Raw genomic sequence first — 9,745 nt, 5'->3', positions numbered from 1 at the left:
ATTTCAGGTTATTGTGCAGTTAGAATGAGAACAGGTTTCCTGAGAGCTTTTTAAAGTACTTTCAATAGCTTTTATTATTTGTAAAAATGCATAATAGTGTCCTAGCAAAGCTGACAATAGCTCTAGCCTCTATCATGTTTTATAATGAAACATTTGATATAAAACAATCCTGAACCACTTATCATAGCAAATGGATACAGCTTTCCTGTTTCATTTCACCTTTTGCCTTGAGCTTAGATTTTTAGAGGCACGTATTTAAAAATCAGGTACAGGTTGTGCCCATATGTCAGCTAATTTACCATTCAATAGAATCCAAAAATATAATCAAAAGATATTTAGACCAAACTACAGAATGAAGTTATAGCTCTTTTTTTCTTTTCATTCTTAACCAGAGTGTTTTAGTGTCTTTTTTTTTTTTTTTTTTTGTACAGGGGATTGAACCCAGGGTGCTTAACCACTGAGCCATATCCCCAGCCCTTTTGGGGGACAGGGTGTTGCTGAGTTGCTAAGTACTTTGCTAATCTGCTGAGACTGGTTTTGAACTCATAATCCTTCTGCCTTAGCCTCCTGAGTTGCTGGGATAATAGGCCACGCCTGGCTGTTTTAGTGTCTTATAGTAAATCTTTCACATAATATGTGACTTATACCAAATAGTTCTCTTCACACAAAAACAGAAAACATTGCAATATCCCTTTCTTTCTGTATGTAAATTTAATTAATTTCTTGGCAAATATTTTTATTTGTATTGATATACTACCAGAACCTAACAATTACATAATTGTACCATTTTTCTTTAGAGTATTTTGTATTATGCATACACAAAAGTGCATCAAAAATTGGCTGTCTGAAATAGAAGGGTATTAATATTTGCTATCCAAAAAAACAAAAAGTACAAATTTAAAACAGATGAAAAAATCAGAATAATCACAACACTAAATAGCTAGATCTTAAACACATGGTAGCTCCAAGAAAACACAGGGAACAAGCTATGTCCACATGACACAGTCCAAAGACCTGGGTGCATCATGGTCTCATAGGTAATATATGTAAGTGCTTCTAGAAACATGGAGAAGCCATTTTAACACTTTTTAACATACAATGGCTCTCTTACAATACTGCCATCTAATATAGATGCACAGAGACTTTTTATTCATCCTAGATGTATATTTTAATTGTTTACAAATAGATAATTTGCTAAATAATAATTATTATTATTATTAGTTTTTGGTGTGGTACTGGGGATTGAACCCAGAGGTGTTCTACCACTGAGGTACAGCACCAGCCCTTATTTATTTTGAGATAGGTTCTTGCTAAATTGGTGATGCTGGCCTGGAATTTGGAAGCATCCTGCCTCAGCCTCCTTAGTCCCTGGGATTACAGGTGAGTATCAACACAACTGGCTCTGAATTCCATCTTATTAGGTGAAAACTTTGTAATGGTGCAATCAACATTTCACTAAAATCAAATATCTTTTCCCTTTAATTAAAAATACCATAATACCTTTTCTTTTTGCAGTGCTGGGGATCAAACACAGGGCCTCAAGGTCTATACCACTGACCTACATCTTCAGCATCTATACCTTCTCTTGGTAGTATTTTACTTCTGACCTTAAAAAAAAACACAGGGAAAGTGGCTACAGTAATGCACTCCTGTAATCCCAGGGGCCCAGGAAGCTGAGGCAGGAGGATTCCAACTTCAAGGCCAAACTTAGCAACTTAGCAAGGCCCTACACAACTTAGTGAGATCCTGTCTCAAAATAAAAAATAAAAAAGGGCTGGAGACTTAGTACCACTGGGTTGAATTCCTAGTACACAAAACCAAAACCGAAACCAAACAAACAAGGACTGGGCACGGTGGCACAAGCCAGTAATCCTAGGGACTCAGGAAGCTTAAGCAGAAGTATCTCAAAAGTTTGAGGCCAGCCTCGGCAATTTAGTGAGACCCTGTCTCAAAATAAAAAATAAAAAGGGGTGGTAATGTGGATCAGTGGGAGAGCACTTGACTACTATCTATGTGCAAGGCCCTAAGTTAGATCCCTAGCACCACACACATACACATACACTCACACACACACACACACAAAGAGGGACTGGGATTGTGGCTCAGTGGTAGAGCTCTTGTCTAGCATGTGTGAGGCCCTGGGTTCCATCCTCAGCACCACATAAAAAATAAACAAAATAAAGGTATTGTGTCCAACTACTTCTAAATAAATAAATAAGGGGGGGGCATGTGGGGATACAGTTATGTTTGAATGATGAAGACATTAAGTTTGACTAAACCCTTTATTTCTGTGTTTAAATGTGGGGTAAGGATAGGATAGGAAAACTTATAAATGACAAAGTAGGAAGAAACATCTCAAGTTACATGTTCCATCTGAGAAGGACACATTTTTAAAGTTGTGTAACTGAAAACATTTCTGAACAAGGCCATTTCAAAACACTACATTACAGTCATGTGCAATGATGAATGCACTCTGCACCTAAAAATAACTAAAAAATTTTTGGAATAGTCGCTATACCCCCCATGACTACTGATTCAGAGAAAAAGTGATTAGTGATTTTAAATTACTTGAGACAGCTAAATTTAAAAGAAACAGACAAGACTCTTTTTAATGTCAATATATATGGTATGCAATAAAATATGGTTTTAATATTTTCCACTATTTTTCAACTAGAGTCTTTCATTGGAGACAAGGGTGAAATCCAGCACATGTAATAATAACTACATTAAAATATATGAATTAAACTCCAAAACAATGTTTTTTTCTTTTTAAACAATGTTTTATTTTTATCCAAATCTATTTAAACTTTGTATAAATTTTAATGTTGCAAGAGAATCCAATCTGTTTATGAATTTAGTTGGACAATCAAGTTCTACCTAATATAATGCTAAGCAAATGAGATTGATAAAAATTTTCTAAAGTATACACCAAAAATACTATCATAGGAACCTAAGAACATCTAATACTTCAAATCATAGCTCTTGTTGTCTTTATTTTTATTTATTTATTTATTTATTTATTTTTGTTTTCGGCGGATACAACATCTTTGTTTGTATGTGGTGCTGAGGATCGAACCCGGGCCGCACACATGCCAGGCGAGCGCGCTACCTCTTGAGCCACATCCCCAGCCCTCTTGTTGTCTTTATATTATACCAATTTGTATCAGAGTTTAATAAAATAAATGGCAACAATTTCCAAATTGGTAGCATACTTTTTAAAAAAAGATTTTTAAAATGTAAGGCCATTTAAAAAAATAAACAAACCAAGCCAGGCATGGTGGAACATACCTGCAATCCCAGTGGCTCTGGAGGATGAGGCAGGAGGATTGCAAGTTCAAGGCTAGCCTCAGCAATTTATCAAGGTCCTAAGCAACTTAGTGAGACTATGTATCAAAATTAAAAACAAAAAGGTCTGGAAATGTTGCTCAGTGGTAAATTGCCCTGAGTTAAATCCCCAGTACAAAAAACAATTCAGCTTTTCACAACCAAAATATTAGCACAACCTTAAAATAATTTAGAAAAGGGTGTTCTAAGATATGTTGCAGATCTGTTTTATTACCCAAAATTATGTTAATTCATAATTCTAAATTTTTATAAAGTATAAGATTAAAATAATTTTTAGTATGTGTAAATTCTGTATTTTATTACATAGGTATGTTTCTTCAACACTATCTTTTAAAATGGATTGTTTAAAGAGACAACTTTTATTCTAAATTTTTCATTCATTCAACTTTATTTCTGGTTGAATCCACATGATATGTGCTTTCAATGCATAAAATCATAGTGGATCTTCTACACATACAACTGAAACAGTTTGGGCAGCAAAAGATTTTTGTAACAATGAAAGGTTATAAATTGTATTTCAATCCCTTTTTCTTTATCTCAAAGTGCAAGATGTAGGGTTCTCATAATCCCTCAGTAATGCTACTCCCGTAAATAATCCTTTGTTTTGTTTGTCACAGAAAGTTTTTAAAATAAGTATATTCTGGTAAGCTGACATAAAACAAATGACACACGTACTGCAATGAATAAACTTACATGAATTGTGATATTGGATTGGTCTATCAGAGTAAATTGCAGATCCCAGAAATTGAGACTTTGAATAACAATAAAGCTCCATTTTCAGAGTCTCTGGTTGAATGTTTAATTAGATCAACTAATTGTCCTTCCACATCTGGTTGTTCATAAAAGCAAAACCTACAATTCGAGTGTTCAATTCTAGTGTGAAGTGTTTTACTATAGAAATGAAAGCTTGAGCTTAAAAGATAATGGTCATTAGAACTATCCTGAACAAAAAACGACCACCTAGCACATTTGCTAGCTTCCACTCTGTCTTCTACCATGTGATTGGTCCTGAATACCAACCTTGTTTTGAAAGTTTGTCAGCTCTGTAAAGCTTATCAAAACCACATGACCACTATTGCACGGATTCATAAACTCTTGCAACCCTAGCAACAGAGTCAGGATCAAAATTCAAATGATAGTGCATAGTTCCAGACACACAGAGGTCTGTGGTGGTGAGTCCATTTAAGTTCCTTTGGATTTGCTTAGTGTGCATTGGAAGTAGCAATGGAAAAAGTAAGGGATGTCATCATGACTCCCTTGGGCTCTGCAATGATACTCCTATGATGCAGTGAACAAGTCATTTATAGGCAGGCCCACAAAGATTGCTGAGGCAACAATCATGTCCTGATCTATCTGATTCTCATATTTAGAGAAAACATTTCTTCCCACTTTAGAATAAATTTCAGAAACTTCCATGGGAAAACTGTCTAGACAATTGCCATAAATTCCTTTCAAATGAAACAGATTCTAGTCTAAAGGCACAGAATACTGAAACCAGTCTTAAGGCCTAAGTCCAATAACTACAGGCATGTTCACCAAGGCAAAGATGCAAGTCTCCATTCTGAAATTCTGTACTTTTTATGAATTATTTGCTTTTTTTTTTTAAATTAGTTGTAGATAGACACAATACCTTTATTTATTTTTATGTGGTGTTAAGGATAGAATGTAGTAAGGCAAGGGCTCCATCACTGAGCCACAACCCCAGCCCCTTAATGCATTAATTTGTTCTTTATACACAGTCTCAGGCTGAAGATTGTGAAAATCTTTTTGAATATCATTCCATGATAGACTTAGATTGGAAGAATAAACCAAGACTTTGCCTCTCGCCTCCACTGGATCTCACAATTTGTTGGTCAAGAAACCAAGTGGAGAATGAGAGCATTAAGCTCAATCAAGATGACAACCTCCCTAAAGCATGGAGACTTTGTGGCAGAGCCTATGGGGGAAAAGCCAGTGAGGAGCCTGCCTGGGATTGGTGAAGTCCTGGGCAAGAAGTTGGAGGAAAGGGGCTTTGATAAAGCATATGTTGTTGAGAGCCACAGCCAAAGTGGCCCCAGCAAACTTCCAGCTGCCAGCAAACTTCCAGCTGCTGGCTGATGATTGGCTCACAGCAGCCCCAGCAACATCTAGCTGATTGGCTCCTCGGCCCCAGCAACATCTAGCTGATTGGCTCCTCTGCGGTGATGCTCATTGGGCTGTTTCCCTGCCCTTTCAGACCACGGAGCTGCTCATTGGGGGACTTTTTTGGCTCCGCCCATGTGACCCAGCCAATCGGCCTCAAGAGCAGGAGGATTGTGGGAGGTGGAGAGAAGCTTGTGTGGGAGGGAGAGGCTTGTGGAAAGCCGGTGGTGGCAGTTGAGGCTCTGAGGGTTTTTCCTGAGAGGCTATTTTGTTTGGCGTGTGTGGTTCTAAAAATAAAGTTAGTTTCTTTTGACAAGTGGCTCCTGATTGTGCCCAGCCAGACTGCGGCATTTGGTGGCTCGCACGGGGAGCGACTGAGGGTAAGTGAAACTTCTCGCCCCTGAGGGCAGGGCGAGAGGATGGGTAGCCATTTTAAGATTCCTCTTTTATTTTGCTTCACTTTTGTTTTAAGTTGCCTGTCCCTGGAGATGAGTGAGAGGGAAGAAAAACCGCTCACATCTGAGGAAAAACTATTTACGTCTGAGGAACAGATAGGGAGAAAGGACGGATGCCCATGTCAGGAGGATAGAAAGGCTATAATGACTTTTTGTTGTTCCCTTTTTATTTCATTCTGTCTCGGTTTTGTTTGGCGTCATCTTGTTGGGTTGTATTATAGTAGAAATATGGGATCAGAAATTAGTAAAAAACAAACTGAAAGAGTGTTAAGTAAATTGTTAGAGGAAGGAGGCATCCCAGTAAAATCAAGAGCAGTCAGGGCATACGTTGATACAATACAAAAATGTAGCCCATGGCTTTTTAAGGAGGAGTTGTTAAATATATCACAATGGAACCATCATGGTGAAGATTTAAAAAGAATAGAAAAGAAAAGCCCAGGGACTCTGCCAGTTGGCACATTGCCATTGTGGACATTCGTATCTTGTTTGCTTAGTCCAAAGCCTTCAGTTCAGACAATGGTAGAGGAAGGAGAAGACATAAAGATTCAAGTAAAAGAGAAGGCCTCTCAAGCTAGTCAGACAGAGAAAGAAAGTGTAAAACAGAAAAAGCCATCAGGGGGAAAGTTACAACAGGAGACTGCTACTAACACCTTTCTATCACCAGAGGGTGTAAGTGTCCAACCAACAGCACCACCTCTACAGGAGACTGCTACTAACACCTTTCTATCACCAGAGGGCGTAAGTGTCCAACCAACAGCGCCACCTCCATATGCTGGGAGGTCCCCAACCCCCGCAGTTGATAGTTGGGATCCTGAGACAAGATCTCAAATATTAACATGCCCTGTATTTGAGGCAGGAGGGCAGCGATTTTACCAAGTTTTAAATTTCAAAACAGTGAAGCAGCTAAAAGAGGCTGTAACAACCTATGGTCCTCAAGCACCCTTCACTGTAAGCATGGTCGAATCCATTAACAACTTGAACATGACGCCAGCAGATTGGGCTAATATGTGTAAAGCTGTGCTAAATGGAGGACAATACCTGTTATGGAAGGTTGCCAATGAGGAATTTTGCAAGGAGACGGCTAGGCGAAATGCCGCAGTCTGGCTGGGCACAATCAGGAGCCACTTGTCAAAAGAAACTAACTTTATTTTTAGAACCACACACGCCAAACAAAATAGCCTCTCAGGAAAAACCCTCAGAGCCTCAACTGCCACCACCGGCTTTCCACAAGCCTCTCCCTCCCACACAAGCTTCTCTCCACCTCCCACAATCCTCCTGCTCTTGAGGCCGATTGGCTGGGTCACATGGGCGGAGCCAAAAAAGTCCCCCAATGAGCAGCTCCGTGGTCTGAAAGGGCAGGGAAACAGCCCAATGAGCATCACCGCAGAGGAGCCAATCAGCTAGATGTTGCTGGGGCCGAGGAGCCAATCAGCTAGATGTTGCTGGGGCCGCTGTGAGCCAATCATCAGCCAGCAGCTGGAAGTTTGCTGGCAGCTGGAAGTTTGCTGGGGCCACTTTGGCTGTGGCTCTCAACAATATGTTGTCCTTGGTCAGTTTCTGGTGCTAAAGAAAGATGAAATCATCTTCCAGGAATGGCTGAAGGACACATGTGGTGCCAATGCCTAGTAGTCCCAGGACTGGTTTGGGTGCCTTTGAGAATGGTGTGGTGTTCTCTGGGGAGCCCTCAATCTCCAGTCCTATTATCAAGTCTCCAGAGTTTGTATCCAAGTGGAGGCTCTTTGTCCTCTACAAAGGAAAAGATTGCTGTTGTTGTCTTTGAGAATTCTCTCCCCTCACCATTGAATTTTTGCTCTTGCATGCAACTCCCTTTCTCTTTCCCCTGCCAGTTCCATCCATGGAAACCTTTAACTAGCTTTTCTGATTGGATTCCTGGCCCCTTCCCCATCTTTACCTCTGGTCTGCTTGATGCCATTTAGCTCCTTTTTTGGCAATAACAGCCAATAAAGTCAGTGGCCTTCCTAATAAAAGAGGAAAGAAACCAAGTAGGAATTCAGAGGGAAGGCGACCTTATTAGTCTTTGACAACTTTTTCTTGTGTGTGTGGTGCTGGGATCAATGGGGATCTAACCCGGGGGCTTGTGCATGTGAGGCAAGCACACTACCAACTGAGCTATACCCCCAGTCCATTTTGGCAGCTTTGTTTTTCTCACAAGGCATCCTCATTGTGGAGAGCTCAGGAAGGTGTACTCTTGGTTGCCTTTCTGCTTTTGTTTTGCAAAAAGCCACCATTTAAATTGTATCCATCAGCCTTTTCTTGTTTGACCTGTTTTTATTTTTCCTTCACCTTTTTCATCTTCACTATTGATGATACAGCTGGCCATATCTTTAACATAGTGGCTACCAAATAAGGAATCATTTTTTCCAAATTGATTGGCTAGTGATGGTTATAGTACCAAGAAATCAGTTTTTTTTTTCTTTTATTCAGGTTAAAAGATTTCTGGAAGTTTTATTTTATTTTTTTCTTGTGAAGGTTTTAGTCTTAAAAAGGTCTTTCTGGAATACTTACTATCACTACTTATCTGGAGAGTGTGGGAGGCTGTATCTGTGTATTTTTTCAGCTTCACTTAACCTTTAGGACCATTTTCCAGCTGCTTTGATGGAGCAGCATGTCTCTCCACTTCCTCCTCCAGTACTGGTGCTACTACTGCACATGTGTTTTAAGCCCTTAAATTTGTGGCAATTTGTTAACACAGCAACAGAAAATAGACCATTATTGGTGTTATTTGAGTGGCAAAGTTTGGGACTGAGTTGAAGAAGTAGTTGATTTATTTACAGACGGTTTTAAATTTAGAATTCCTGTATGTAAAAGGTAGCAAAGAAAACAAACAAATCAGTGTGAAAGAGAAAACACAAAAGCACCTCCTTCAATGCTCAGGTCAAGTGTTCTTCATCTACACCCTCCAGTCTGAAGTGACTGTTCCCGCCCCAGATATTTAGAAACCAGTGTATTTAATTAGCATATTTAATTGCCTAAATAATAATCTTCTGTATTGTTCTCCAGTGGCTTTTTTTTTTTTTTATGGGGAGGGTACTAGGGATTGAACCCAGGGGTGCTTAAGCAGCAGGTCACATTCCCAGCCTCTTTTTATTTTTTTGAGACAGCTTCTTGCTCAGTTGCCTAGGGCCTTGCTAAATTGGGGAGACTGGCTTTGAACTTGCGATCCTCCTGCTTCAGCCTCCCCAGCTGCTGGGATTACAGGCATGCACCAACATGCCCAGCCCCAGTGGCTTTTTGTGTCTATCAAAGTAGGCTTCAAATTTCTTGAGGGCTAGGAACTTGTTTTGTTCATTTTATGTTTCCTATAGTGCCTTGAACATAGAGATTCTAGCAAATGTTACTAGAGTGGCTGAAGAAGATATGCTTGTCTGATGAATAAGTACTTCACACGCAACCTTCCAGGAGTTATTTCTGGAAGGCACCTGGTTGGAGTTCTTCAAGTGTTTTCTTACTGAGTCACGGAGAGCTCCACCACCGCTTTCCATAGCGGAAAAATGTATCATAACATCCTGTGACTCTTCTCTCAGGATAAGAAACCATAGACTACGAGTATCTGTAAGCTAAATAGTCTGCCCGACTGAGAGCATGACCTGGCATTTCATAAGAAGAGTTCTGCCTAATTAACTAGTACCGCCTAATCACTAAGGCATAAACATCTGCCACAGGAATCTGAGAAGTCTGTTTTAAAATTTGAAAAGCCGGGGCACTTGTGTGTGTGTGTGTGTGTGTGTGGTTACTAGTGAAATCAAATTACAAGACAAGGTTGGTGCCCAATTTCCAGGAGAGTTTGTGTAGTGAATTTTGTC

At 39.6% G+C, this 9,745-nt stretch overlaps 2 pseudogenes; one reads left to right on the top strand and one right to left on the bottom strand.

Moving 5' to 3' along the window:
* Positions 1–3,915: 3,915 nt before the first annotated feature.
* Positions 3,916–5,333, bottom strand: LOC124108605 (suppressor of cytokine signaling 6-like; annotated as a pseudogene).
* LOC124108609 (barrier-to-autointegration factor-like) lies at positions 5,242–8,602 on the top strand (annotated as a pseudogene).
* The last annotated feature ends 1,143 nt before the right edge of the window (positions 8,603–9,745 follow it).

This window comes from Marmota monax, unplaced genomic scaffold, assembly GCF_021218885.2.
Source record: "Marmota monax isolate L192 unplaced genomic scaffold, Marmota_monax_Labrador192_F-V1.1 WCK01_AAM20220418_F8-fsc00284, whole genome shotgun sequence".
NCBI lineage: Eukaryota > Metazoa > Chordata > Mammalia > Rodentia > Sciuridae > Marmota > Marmota monax.
Note: the sequence above shows the minus strand (reverse complement) of the source record. Positions and strands in the feature narration are given on the sequence as shown.